Genomic DNA, 12,280 nt, shown 5'->3' with positions numbered 1-12,280 from the left:
TGCAATACTAGTCTTTTCTCCAATATTAAAATGAATTGAATTAAGGAGGTGTTTGGAAGTGTAGTAGAAATTATTTTTTAAAATAATTTTTATTTGAAAATGTATTAAAATAATTTTTTATTTTTTTAAAATATTTTATTATCAACAAAAAAAAAAATAATTTTAAATTTATTTCATTAAACATTCAAAACAGCGCCTTACTCATCACGTCCAACTGCCAAGGCCAGCGCAGCTAAAAGAAAAGGTTAAAGCCCAACTAAATGTCGGCCCAAAAGCGAGGTCCGCAGCCCCCCCATTTATTACTACTTCTAGGTTTTATACTTTTATCATCCCTAGAACATGGAAAATTAAAGCAGAACAGGACAGAGCAGAGCAGGAGTCAGCAACGAGATTAAAAGATCTCACAAAACAAACGTTAGGTGATACAAATCAATGGTAAAAGATCAATTGCTATTAATTTTTTATTTTAATAGTCGAGAATTGAATTGATTTTCAACTTCTTCTTCTTTTTTCTTTTTCTTCTTGTTTATTATTAGTATTATTAGTATTACTATTATTATTATTATTATTATTATTATTATTATTATTATTATTCTTGTTGTTGTTGTTGTTGTTGTTGTTGTTGTATTATTTATATAATTAACCTCCATGTGGTTCGATACCGGTCTTGCCGGGTTATTTATTACTTCGACACTCTTGCACTTAGAAGAAGACATCAATCTTTTGGTCGTGTCAATCTACATCCATGGGAACAGTCTATATTATTAGAGATAGAGAAGGGGTACATATTTATACATTCATAGAGAAGGAGGATTATTAACTCACTTAACTTCCATTTGTTTATTGTTGCACTTATAGCTTTTGCATAAGGCAGCAAGGTTGTTGCCCTTAGCAACCATTTTCTTTTTTCTCTTTGTATGTTTTTCTCTATTCTGCTCCTATTTTCTCTTCAAATGATGTCTTTATTTATAGGCTTTAATAAACACCAACTCTAGCTCATTATTAACAATTATAGCCATTTAACTTGTGCCAAACTTGTGACTTTTGATCTACTCCAGCAACCCTCTTTGATTAAATATGATGTTTCTATTTCTTGCTTCTAGATCATTTTTTGTGGAGCTTTTTTGTCTCTCTCTAGCCACGTTCTTAGATTGTGAGAGCTGTCATCTTATATGAATGGAAATAATCCTAACAATCAACCTATTTTTCATTTATATGGGGTAAATGTCCTCTTAACTTCTTTAGCATATGTTTGCATCTTGCAGCTATTTCAAGCTTTTCATTTTGAAAGTGTTTTTTACCAAGTTTATAGATACTTACAAGCCTTTTAATCACCAAAGCACATATTTGCGTACACCAAAGAATCACCACAACTAGATGGTCTCCCACATTACATCTAAAAAGTGTTAATGTTTATTTCTAGCACACACAACATTTCCTTATCGAGCTTATCAACCATAATCAATGCAGAATGATTTATCAAGCCTTTTATAAAGGTTAAAACAACCCATTTGAGAGTGACAATAATTAACTGAGTATTACAATGTGATTACAAGCTCACCATTTTTCTAATAATCTACTCATTCGAAAGTTGTGCTTACCTTTTGTTCCATCCCGAGAACCACATTTTACTTCTCTGTGAATCTCTCATTCTTAGTCCTAAGAGTCTAACTAGCTCTCTACATTTAACCATGAGGGCAACTCATTAAATGTTAATCTACATCTATCTTCATACTATGAGTATTACAATGTCATTACCAAGCTTACCATATTGACAAGAGTCAATTTATTCCCAAAACCTATACATCTACTCTACCTATACCTCGTAGTTGCATCTTAATGCTATATAAGTCATCCACTTATTGTTTAAAGCGAATGTTTTATAGCTCATTGATCTTTAACATAGGGGAAAATCCATGAAAGTAAATTCAGCATTTATCTTTATACTCATCATAACTACTCTATTGACTATTTGATTACTAGGGACTAGTAATAAGCTGGTTGGGGGGTGTGATTAGTACTTAAAAGTGCATTTTTATCATGGTTTTATATCATCATTTTGCACTTGAAGTATCAATAACTCCTTAACTAAAATATGTTTTATAATAATGTATCTAATAATATAAGATACCTATAATTTGTGGTAAATGTCTATTTTTAATGCAGGTCTATCACATAAATGAAAGGATTGATTGATGACTTGAAGAACTTAAATTGCATGGATAAAGAGATGGTCAAACTTAGAGAAGAGATGTCGGTGCAATCCAAACCGGAACACTGTTCGGTAATTGGGTCATATCTGGAGTTATAGATCTCATATTTAGGTCTCCTTTATATGGATGGAAAGGTAAGACATAGGCCTACAACTTTCATATAGAGCCCAAGATCTAAAAAGGTAATTTTCAAGTCCAAATTGGAGCAACAACAAAGAGGTCCGAATCTATCCTCCAGTCCAAGCACTGTTTAGTGTTTGGCCCATATCTGGAGTTTTAGAAGTCCAAATTATCTAACTATAGTGTAAACTTAATATGGACTTTAATGTTTGATACTAACATGTTTTGTATTTGTTATCTTGTTCACTCTTTAATACTTTGCTTGTTAAATGATTAATCTTGATTTATGTTGTATAACACTTGGTACAACAAATGCTTGGCACTTTCATAGCGCATAATGTATGGTATAACCGACACCTGAGTTATGAAAGGAACTTGATTTGTTGTTAACATAAGTTATAATTATGAATGCTTGACGAGATTTACAAGTATTAGCATTAATCGAATAAGATGACTAATGTAATCATGTTAACAATCTATAATCTGATTGGAACCTCCTTTGTGTATGGTTTCCAATTGAATAATAAGAGTTTATACTATACTTGTTTGACATACCATTAATGGAACCTCTAACCTTGACATTTGTTATTATCATTGTTTAATCCTTACATTAATATTCCATCTCGAAGTTCTCATCATCTTCTTCTTCTTCTCCTTCTTTTTCTTTATTATTATTATTATTATTATTATTATTATTATTATTACTACTACTACTACTACTGCTGTTGCTGCTACTATTATTATTATTGTTGTTCTTATTGTTGTTGTTATTGTTATTATTATCGTCCATAATTTATACATTTAACCTACTTATGGTTCGACCCCGGTCCTGCCGGTTTATTTATTACTTCGACACTCTTGCATTTGGGAGAAGACATCAATCTTTTAGTCGTGTCATATACAAATGTCCGCTCATATTCTACTGTAACATCAGCTTTGAGGTGATCTGAACTTAGGTTCATATTATAGCCCTCACACATTCTCTTAAAGTGTTTTCACTTGTTAGTGTAGGGCGGTTGCATCCTTCTTCATCTAGGATGTCTTAAAGTGACTTCAAGATCCTTTACCATCATGTGCATTTATAGGAGAGATCATTAACACTGTTTACATAGAAAGAGAAAGTTATGGTACACTCCTCGTAATTATCCATCTTGATTTCCATGTTTGGAGCTTCTACGTCTTTCACCATTTTGTCTGCACCCGCTCACTCAAAATAGCTTCATTCATACCTTCTTAAATAACGTGTCTTTGTTTTTCATTATAAGCAACTTTTATCATAGACATTCGTACCACTTCAATTAAGTGCCTATAGAATAGCTTTTCTTTCCATCTTTACATGCTTCGAAAAGTTCTTCGCTATTGTTTTCATAAAGAGCACAAGAGATTTTCTTTTATATAAAAGAGATACTAATACAATTCGAGTCATATAATTATTTAGGGCAAAATACATTGGCATTCATTTCATTCCTAATTCATACAACATAAACTAGAAACGCTAATTTCCTAATTCATATAAAAGGATTTAGAATGGTTGCATAGAGGGAATGTATTAGCACCCCAACTACATCTTACCTAAGGTAAGCTGCTTTGTTTTATTATCTGATAAAAAAAACTAAGATCTTGTTATATTTTCTAATTGTTGGTTGGTAAAAGGTTTTTATCTTATCGGGTAAAACTTAATCATTCTAATGGCAACAAAAAAAAGTAATTTTAATATTAGAAGTACATCTTATGTGTAAGTTCATAATCCCTGATATTAAAAGAAAAAAAATAATTTTTTTGGATTTTTTGAAATATTGGTCAAGTTCTTATGATTTTAATAAATTGATATTAAAGCTAAAATGTATGCTAAAACATATTTAAAAAAAAAATTTCTTTACTGTATGAAAATACAATATGATTTTTATTAGCTTTTGAGAGACTTGGTCATATGCATGAAATAAGATTTTTTTTTTGTATAATTTTGCAATTTTTTGATAAAAACCAGGATTTTAATACTAGATTCATATCTTTGTGGTATAAAAATACAATTCAGTATTAAGCAAAATTGATAATAAAAAAATACACTTGAAAATCCAAATGTTTTTGAAAATGATTTTTTTCTGAATTTTTTTGGATTAATAGGCTGAACTTGGCCTAAAAGAAAACTAGACCGAGATAGACCCAAAATGAAATCAAGCCAGAACTGACCAAAAAAACTACTTTCTACAAGGCTGCACTATCCAGCCCAAAGGAACAAATGGCTAGGTAATTATAATTAATTGGTTACTATGCACAACACGGTAACTAGCTAATTATTATTTATTTTGCTGCAGAACATGAATTGCTCACAATCTGTATGCAAATGGAGAGGGGATAAAGAAGGGGAGAAGATTACCTGGAGTGGCTCAAGGCAGTGTTTGCCGGTGGCGGTAGTAATGGTGGAGGTGGTGTCTGGGAAGCTTAGTGGCAACCGCTATAAGTTTTCTTCTTCTTCCCCTTATAAAGACATTATTCCCTGCGTCTTCTCTTTCTTTCTTTTTTCCTCTCGATTCTCTCCTCTCTATCTTTGTTCTTCTTTTCTTTTCTTTTGTTCTCTATATTCCTCTATTTTTTTCTCTTTTTCTCCCTTGTTTTTTTGTTCTTTTTTTCTCTATTTTCTTTCTCTCATTCTCCCTTGCTTTTCTTTTGCCTTTTTTTGTTGCCCCTCTATTTTTCAACTCATGGTAGGCCACAGGTCAAAGTCAACTGGTGGGGCTTGGTCGATGTTTTTTTAAGGTTTTTAGAGAAAGAGGGAGGAGAGAAAAGCAAGGGAATGAAAGCTTCTTCTTTGTCTGCCGTGCTTGTCTAGAGGAAAAAGAAGACCCACGGTGTCATTCAAAACAACATCATTTGGGGTTTTTTCCTCTCTTTTTTTTACTTTTTTTTTTTTTGAAATAGTGGATGAAACAACGTCATTTTAGACAAAATACATCATTTCATTTAAAAGAAAATAGTGGAAAAATCATATGAAAATCCAAATCAGTTTTCAATTTATAATTTGTTCAATCAAGTTCTAAATTGTAATTTTGATTTTAAAAATTAATTCAATTACATCCTTGCCAAATTCAATCGTCGGCCTTGAAGTTGACCACCTTTTTTACTTTAGTCATTGGTCTCTGATTTAAGTAATTTGACCCTCAGTTGATCAATAAACTTTCAATTTCTTTAATTTGGCCCCTGATTCAGTTAATTACAGCCTCTTTATTTACATGTCTTTTCCAATTTGGTTCTTGGTTTTGGATTTCTTTAATTAAGTCCATAATTGGTCATCAAACTTCAATATTTATGTAATTAAGCCTTTGATTTTATCAAATCAACTCTTAAAAAATTATAATATGACCCCAAAACTTTAATTTCTTTTAATTAAAGCTTAAATTAACTAAAAAAATCAATTTTTCTTACAATCAAACCCTCCATAAAATTTAATTGAGTACATAAACATCTGATTTTGGACTTTTCTTCATTAAATTGAATTGTCTTTGTCAATAAGACTCTTATTAGTCAATAAAATACTGTTAAATTTTAATCTTTGTATTTTTCAACCTCTTTAACCAAATTCTAGCCATTTTCAGGTCGCTCTGGCATCCTCTTCTCACTACTATTTTTTTTTTAATTTTTTTTAGTTTGAATATTTTTTTATTTTTTAGAAGAGAAAAGGTGAATTTATAGAATAACTCAAAAATGGATTATGACACCTAACATGAATATGAAGGACCCGCAATATCAAAATATAAAAAGAATTATATTAAAAGTGAAAATATAGTAGAGATGAGGGAGAGTCACTAGTATATGTATCTACATATATGATTACTTACTCAATAATACACAATGATAGTTGTCCTGAAAAACCCACACTTAACCATTCCTTTACTACACCTAGAGCCTATCATTCCATAACCCACTTATGATTTTTTCTTTTTTGATTATTATTCATTTTTTTAATCAGGTACACCTATCTTACTACCCTGCCCTAAATGTAGGGAGATTACAGTCGACACTAATAATCTATATTAGTGTCATTAGTTGCCCATACCTAGATCAACTAATTGATTAGTACTTAAAAGTGCATTTTTATCAAGGTTTTATATCATCATTTTGCACTTGAAGTATCAATAACTCCTTAACTAAAATATGTTTTATAATAATGTATCTAATAATATAAGATACCTATAATTTATGGTAAATATCTATTTTTAATGCAGGCCTATCACATAAATGAAAGGATTGATTGATGAATTTAAGAACTGAAATTGAAAGGATAAAGAGATGGCCAAACTTAGAAAAGAGATGTCGGTGCAATCCAAACCGGAACACTGTTCGGTAATTGGGTCATATCTAGAGCTATATATCTCAGATTTAGGTCAAATTTATATGGATAGAAAGGTAAGACATAGGCCTACAACTTTCATATGGAGCCCAAGATCTAAAAAGGCCATTATCAAGTCCAAATTGTAGCAACAACAAAGAAGCCCGAATCTGTCTTCCAGCCCGAGCACTGTTCGGTATTTTGGCCATATCTGGAGTTCTAGAAGTCCAAATGAGCTGAAATTTTTACACAAGAAAGCTGAGACAATTGCCTACAACTTTCATGTTTACAACTGGCTCCAATTTTGACGTTATCAATGACGTTTTGGGCAGACAAGAGAAGATAAGGATTGTCACCAAGTCAAAAGTTGGTCACCCACTTATCAATTAGTCATCAAATCAATAGTTCCCATTTTTGGCCTATAAAAGGAGGCATTTGCCATGCATTTAGGCATCTTGATTTCCAGATCAAGATCATGCTCTTCCTTTCTCTCTTTGTATTTTTTATGCTTTGTTTTCATTAATATTAAGTTTATGCCTTTCATTTCCTTTCCTTTACTTAGTTAACTTTTATGTTCTTATTTTGTTTATCTATTTTGCTTTCTTTCATTATGTCTAGCTAAGTTAATTATGTCAAGGTGAAAAGGTTACACTAATGGTGTAAGAATAAGTATAATGTAAACTTAATATGGACTTTAATGTTTGATACTAACATGTTTTGTATTTGTTATCTTCTTCACTCTTTAATACTTTACTTGTTAAATGACTAATCTTGATTTATGTTGTATAATACCAACTATAATTTTTATGAGAGATGTTTTCTAAATTTTATCGTTTTAAGGCCTGAATCATCTCTAGAACAGGGGTGATGAATCTACCTAGATTTCACCAACGATTCCTATATGAGTTTTTTGCTAACCTTCCTTCTTTTTTTCTTCTATGACATTTATTTTCTATGTTTTTCTCCTATACCAAAATCATGAGTTATACCTATGGTTAATAATTTCATCTTCACTTCACATAACATACATTACACTCACAAAGTCTCCTGCTATCAATTTTTTTCACACTTTTCCCTATTAGTGAGCTGTCCACCATAGTTAATTCATGTATCAAGGTTATATAATACACTAGAATTCTTCTTCCCTCTCCTCAATTGACTTTTGGCCAAACTTGGCCTAAGGGAACTAAGGGTTCCGTTTTTTTAGTCAATTTTTCTCTTGCTTCATTCACTTATTATTCACATCATGTACATACTATAAATGTTTAACAACAGATATTTCACAATTCCCTTCTTCCCCCATTCAATCCTCATTAGCCACTCAAGCCTTTTAGTTAATGATTGTTCTTTAACAATTTTGTATGTTTTTCATGTTCAGGACATCTTATGTTAGCTCAACTAGCTTTATTCTAACAATTTCTATACTTCCCCTAAATTTTCATTCAAAAACCCTAATTTATAAAATCTAAAATTGGTACATAATTCTTAATTAATTCTTAAAGTGTTTTTCACCATTAAGTCCAGTGTCCATACTTAGAGAAATTTCAGAATTTCTCTTCAAATTAGTTGAAGATTTTTTGTCTCTCCTCTCTTGCATGCAGCGACCCTTTTCCCTCTTTTTCTTCAATTTATTCACTTGTTTTTTTTTTAATTAAAGTCCTTGTTAATAAGTGTCCTCTTTACTTGAGGGTCTTAGGTTTGTATAATTCTAGGAGATTTGGCATTTTTCCCCCTTTTTCTTTGGTGTTCAGTCGACCATGAAAGAGGAAGAAATTGGGTATTTATAGCCCTATTATTCTTAATTACACATTGGCCCCTTCTTTTTTCTTTTCTTTATAATTGGAGTCACACTTTTTATATCTTTCATATTTTTCTCGTTTGACTTCTTAATTAGTATATTTATTTATTTGTTTTATATTTCATTTCATCATTCATCATTATTTGTTTTTCCAGATTTTGCATTTCTCCCTATTCCTCGCTTATGTCTAACAGCAACTCATCCCATTACAACACCTGTTCAAGTCAAAATATGGTGTTAATCTTTCTCGTATTGTTGTATTTCTCTTTTATTATCAAGATCTCCTTCAGTTCTACCTTTAAAAAATCAGTCACAAAGTCTAGCTTTTAGAGAAATCATTACTCCATCATATCCTTGAACATAAGAAACCTAAATGTTCCTTTGTGTCATCAACTTGCTAGTCTTCAATTGTTTCATTACAAATTGCTATATATATAAAAATAGTATCGTGTGGATAATCCTTTAACTAAGCAAGTTCTTAGAAAATATTGGAGGGGTCACATCGGCCCCATTTAAAACTCAATCTCATAGCTAGAACTTCTTAAGCCATATTTATCCATTATACTATCTCTTTGTATATACAACTATTTTCTAGCTCTATCATGACTTTTCTTTATAAGTGATTTGGAATGTCTTGTTTTTCTACTTGATTTCTCATCATTTGGCTAGACTACCAATACTTTAGATTCATCATGATTGGTCTTCGTTAATTTTTACTCCACACTTTTAATCTTCTACGTTCCACATGATTGACTAGAGTATTCTAATTTTCCCTTCCCTTTAAGCAATTAAAAATTCATATTTAGCAATTCAACACGCATAACTAGGCTAATTTGTATGGCTTCTTCTTTATCATCTTTATCAATCACCATGATGAGCTTTATACGCCTCATCATCCGACAATCTCTTTTATTAATTCAACATGACCATATTCATTTCAAGTCTCAGTAATCAGATTGTACCATTGCATCTAGGACGATTAAATTAGAAGGACACAAGTTTAAAATCATCCAAATCACATTCTAGACATCATGATTTGATCAAAACTATTTTGGCCTAATAAACATCCCAAAGTCAATCTCAAATCAAGTTACGTATAGGATCACACACATTAAATCTTAATTCTTAGCTTGCTACTTGGCTTTAGTTCAGCTCAGCTCATGACTTATTGACATGGATTGTAGGGACCCATTATGATAATGTGTTAGATGATTGGATGATGACTATTCACTAACGTGGCATTCCATTGTGCATGATAATGCCATGCTTACATAATAATGGCATCACCCTCTAGTTTAAGTCATTTATATGGGTCGGGTCGTCTAGTATTCAGGTCAAGGCAGCCTATTTGAGTGAAGAAGATGTGTGTAGAGTGTAAGGCGATTTGGCATGTTTAGGCAGCCTCTATCTTCGGCTCATAATGGCGCATGCGACCATATCCCATGTCATAATTTTACGTTGTTTTCACCAGAATTCTCCTCTTGATCACCTCTACACAATAGTATATCCAAAAACATATATAAACCACTTTTATTTATAGGCATAGATCAAACACCATTATTCACCAAGCTCTTATACCAATTGTTGTGGACCGCATGGTGTTTAAGATCAATGCTACTTGGAGTTTGAGTACGCACAACATAATATTTAACATAGTTTGATAAATTATCTACATCCATAGGAGCAATCTAGAGAAAAGGTATGCATTTACACATTCATGGAGGAGGTGGATCATCAACTCACTTAGCTCTTATTTGCTCATTGTTGCACTTGCAGTTGCACCCTTTGATAACTCTTTTTTTTTCTCTCCTCACATGTTGCTTTATCTTTTGCCCCTATTTTCTCTCTAAATAATACCTCTGTTTATAGGCTTTAATGGCCACGAACTCTTACTCATTTTCAACAATTCTAGCCACCTAACTTGTTTTTCAACCTTGTAACTTTTGAGCTACTCCAACAACCCTCTTCAACTATGGATGGTGTTGACATTTCTTGCTTCTAGATCACTTTTAGTTGAGCTTCTTTGTCTTTCCTACCAACCTTCTTGGACTAGGAGAGCTACATCTCAAATAAATGGCAACAATCCTAACAAGTACAAGCATAGCGTTGAACTTTATAGGTTGACATGACCTGTTGATTTAAAGTCAAACTAGAGTTGGATTTGTTTTCAAATTATTTTAAAGATTGACATGACAGATCATTCACAACCCGATGAACCTAGTTAAAACTAAGTGAGATTGATAGGTTGACTTTAATATTTTTTTTAAAAAAAATTATTTTAAAACAACATCATTTTATTTTTATAAAAGTTTATATAAAATAATATCATTTTAAAATGAATCATGGTTAACCTAATGACTCAAGGGTTGAGTATGCATGCAACTCATACCCTCAACTGGATCGAACCCTAGGCTGGTTTGACAAATATAGGTACAAGGTGATGTTCGGGATAAGAATGGTAAGGTAGTGGCAAGTTTGTTTCGCAAATATGATGATAGCATGCACAATAAAATGAATGATAGCTCAAGCAATATAAACGGGTCAGGGCCCCATTTTCTCTCGAAGCGGAGTAAACCAGCGAAGTGTCCAACCAGATATAATCGATCTGACGGTTTACCATCGCTCAGAATGAGCGAACACCAGGACTAAAGATTGGTAAAAGACATTAACAATGCTAGTTATCTTTCTTTACGAGAATGCCATGTGCTCCTCTGCAGTATAGGATAAAGCCTCCATTCATAGCTGCTGACTTTAAAATTTATAAACAGGAGAAGCTGCCACCAGCAGATTCTAGGCTGAGAACTGATCATAGATGCTTAGAGAATGGAGAGTACGCGAAGGCCAAAGAAGAAAAGTTACGACTAAAGCAGAGGCAACTACATGTAAATACAGCCATGAAGTAGTGATCTTGCTGTATTTGCACCTATGAATTGGTCTTTGGCACACGATTCATAATGCTTCTACTGCATATGTTTGGTAAATTAGAGGATAATAGGAATTCTTTTCATAAGATCGCAGGCATGGAAGATGCAAGAGAGAGGTTGGAAGCCTCGGCGGTTAGTGAAGGAGAAAGGCAGCCAAACTTAATTACTGCTATATCGACGGTTATTAGGAAGCCAAGGAAAAGGGCAACTGGGAATCATGTCCTGAATCCTGATAGAAATTTTTCACTGGCAGCATAAACCTCACCGCCGTTTTTTCCCGTTTGATTTACCCTATTCTTTGTTTTCCTCTTTCCCAAATTTATTTTTTTTATAAAAAAATTATTTGTTTCAAAGGAAACAGAGAAAAATAAATAAATTTGTTCCAAATATATATACTGCAAGGATGGACTGCCATAGCAACCACAAAAGGAATGTAGTGAACAGTTGAAATAGATGAATTAATGGCATATACAGTATACAAAAATGTAATGATGGTTTTCACATTCCATAAAAACACCATGTCGGGTCTGTGAACTTAACTCTTTAACTTCAATTAGGAAGCGGGTTTATTTTTTATATTATCATCTTGGATTTGAATGCTTGATGGGTAATGTAATGAAACGTCGTTAAAACTGCGATTTGCATCGGCTATAGTTTTAAAATTGTCTACTTAATTAGTGAACACCATAATTTTATATAAAATACACTTAAACTTTTTTCTTAAACTTTAAAATATATATATATATATATATATATAGAGAGAGAGAGAGAGAGTATTCTCTAGTCTATTTTTAAAGCATTCTCCCTCCTTGCCCCTTGGACATGTTTGAAAGATCACATTCCAATGGATAAACATGCATTCGATTGACAAATTCCTTATCTCAAACTTGCCTTTCTG

At 32.1% G+C, this 12,280-nt stretch overlaps 1 pseudogene; it reads left to right on the top strand.

The window, feature by feature from the left end:
- LOC105115946 (oxysterol-binding protein-related protein 1C-like) overlaps positions 1-11,680 on the top strand; it is a 23,574-nt pseudogene extending 11,894 nt beyond the window's left edge.
- Positions 11,681-12,280: the final 600 nt, after the last annotated feature.

This window comes from Populus euphratica, unplaced genomic scaffold (assembly GCF_000495115.2).
Source record: "Populus euphratica unplaced genomic scaffold, PopEup_1.0 scaffold821.1, whole genome shotgun sequence".
In the NCBI taxonomy this organism is placed as follows: Eukaryota; Viridiplantae; Streptophyta; class Magnoliopsida; order Malpighiales; family Salicaceae; genus Populus; species Populus euphratica.
Note: the sequence above shows the minus strand (reverse complement) of the source record. Positions and strands in the feature narration are given on the sequence as shown.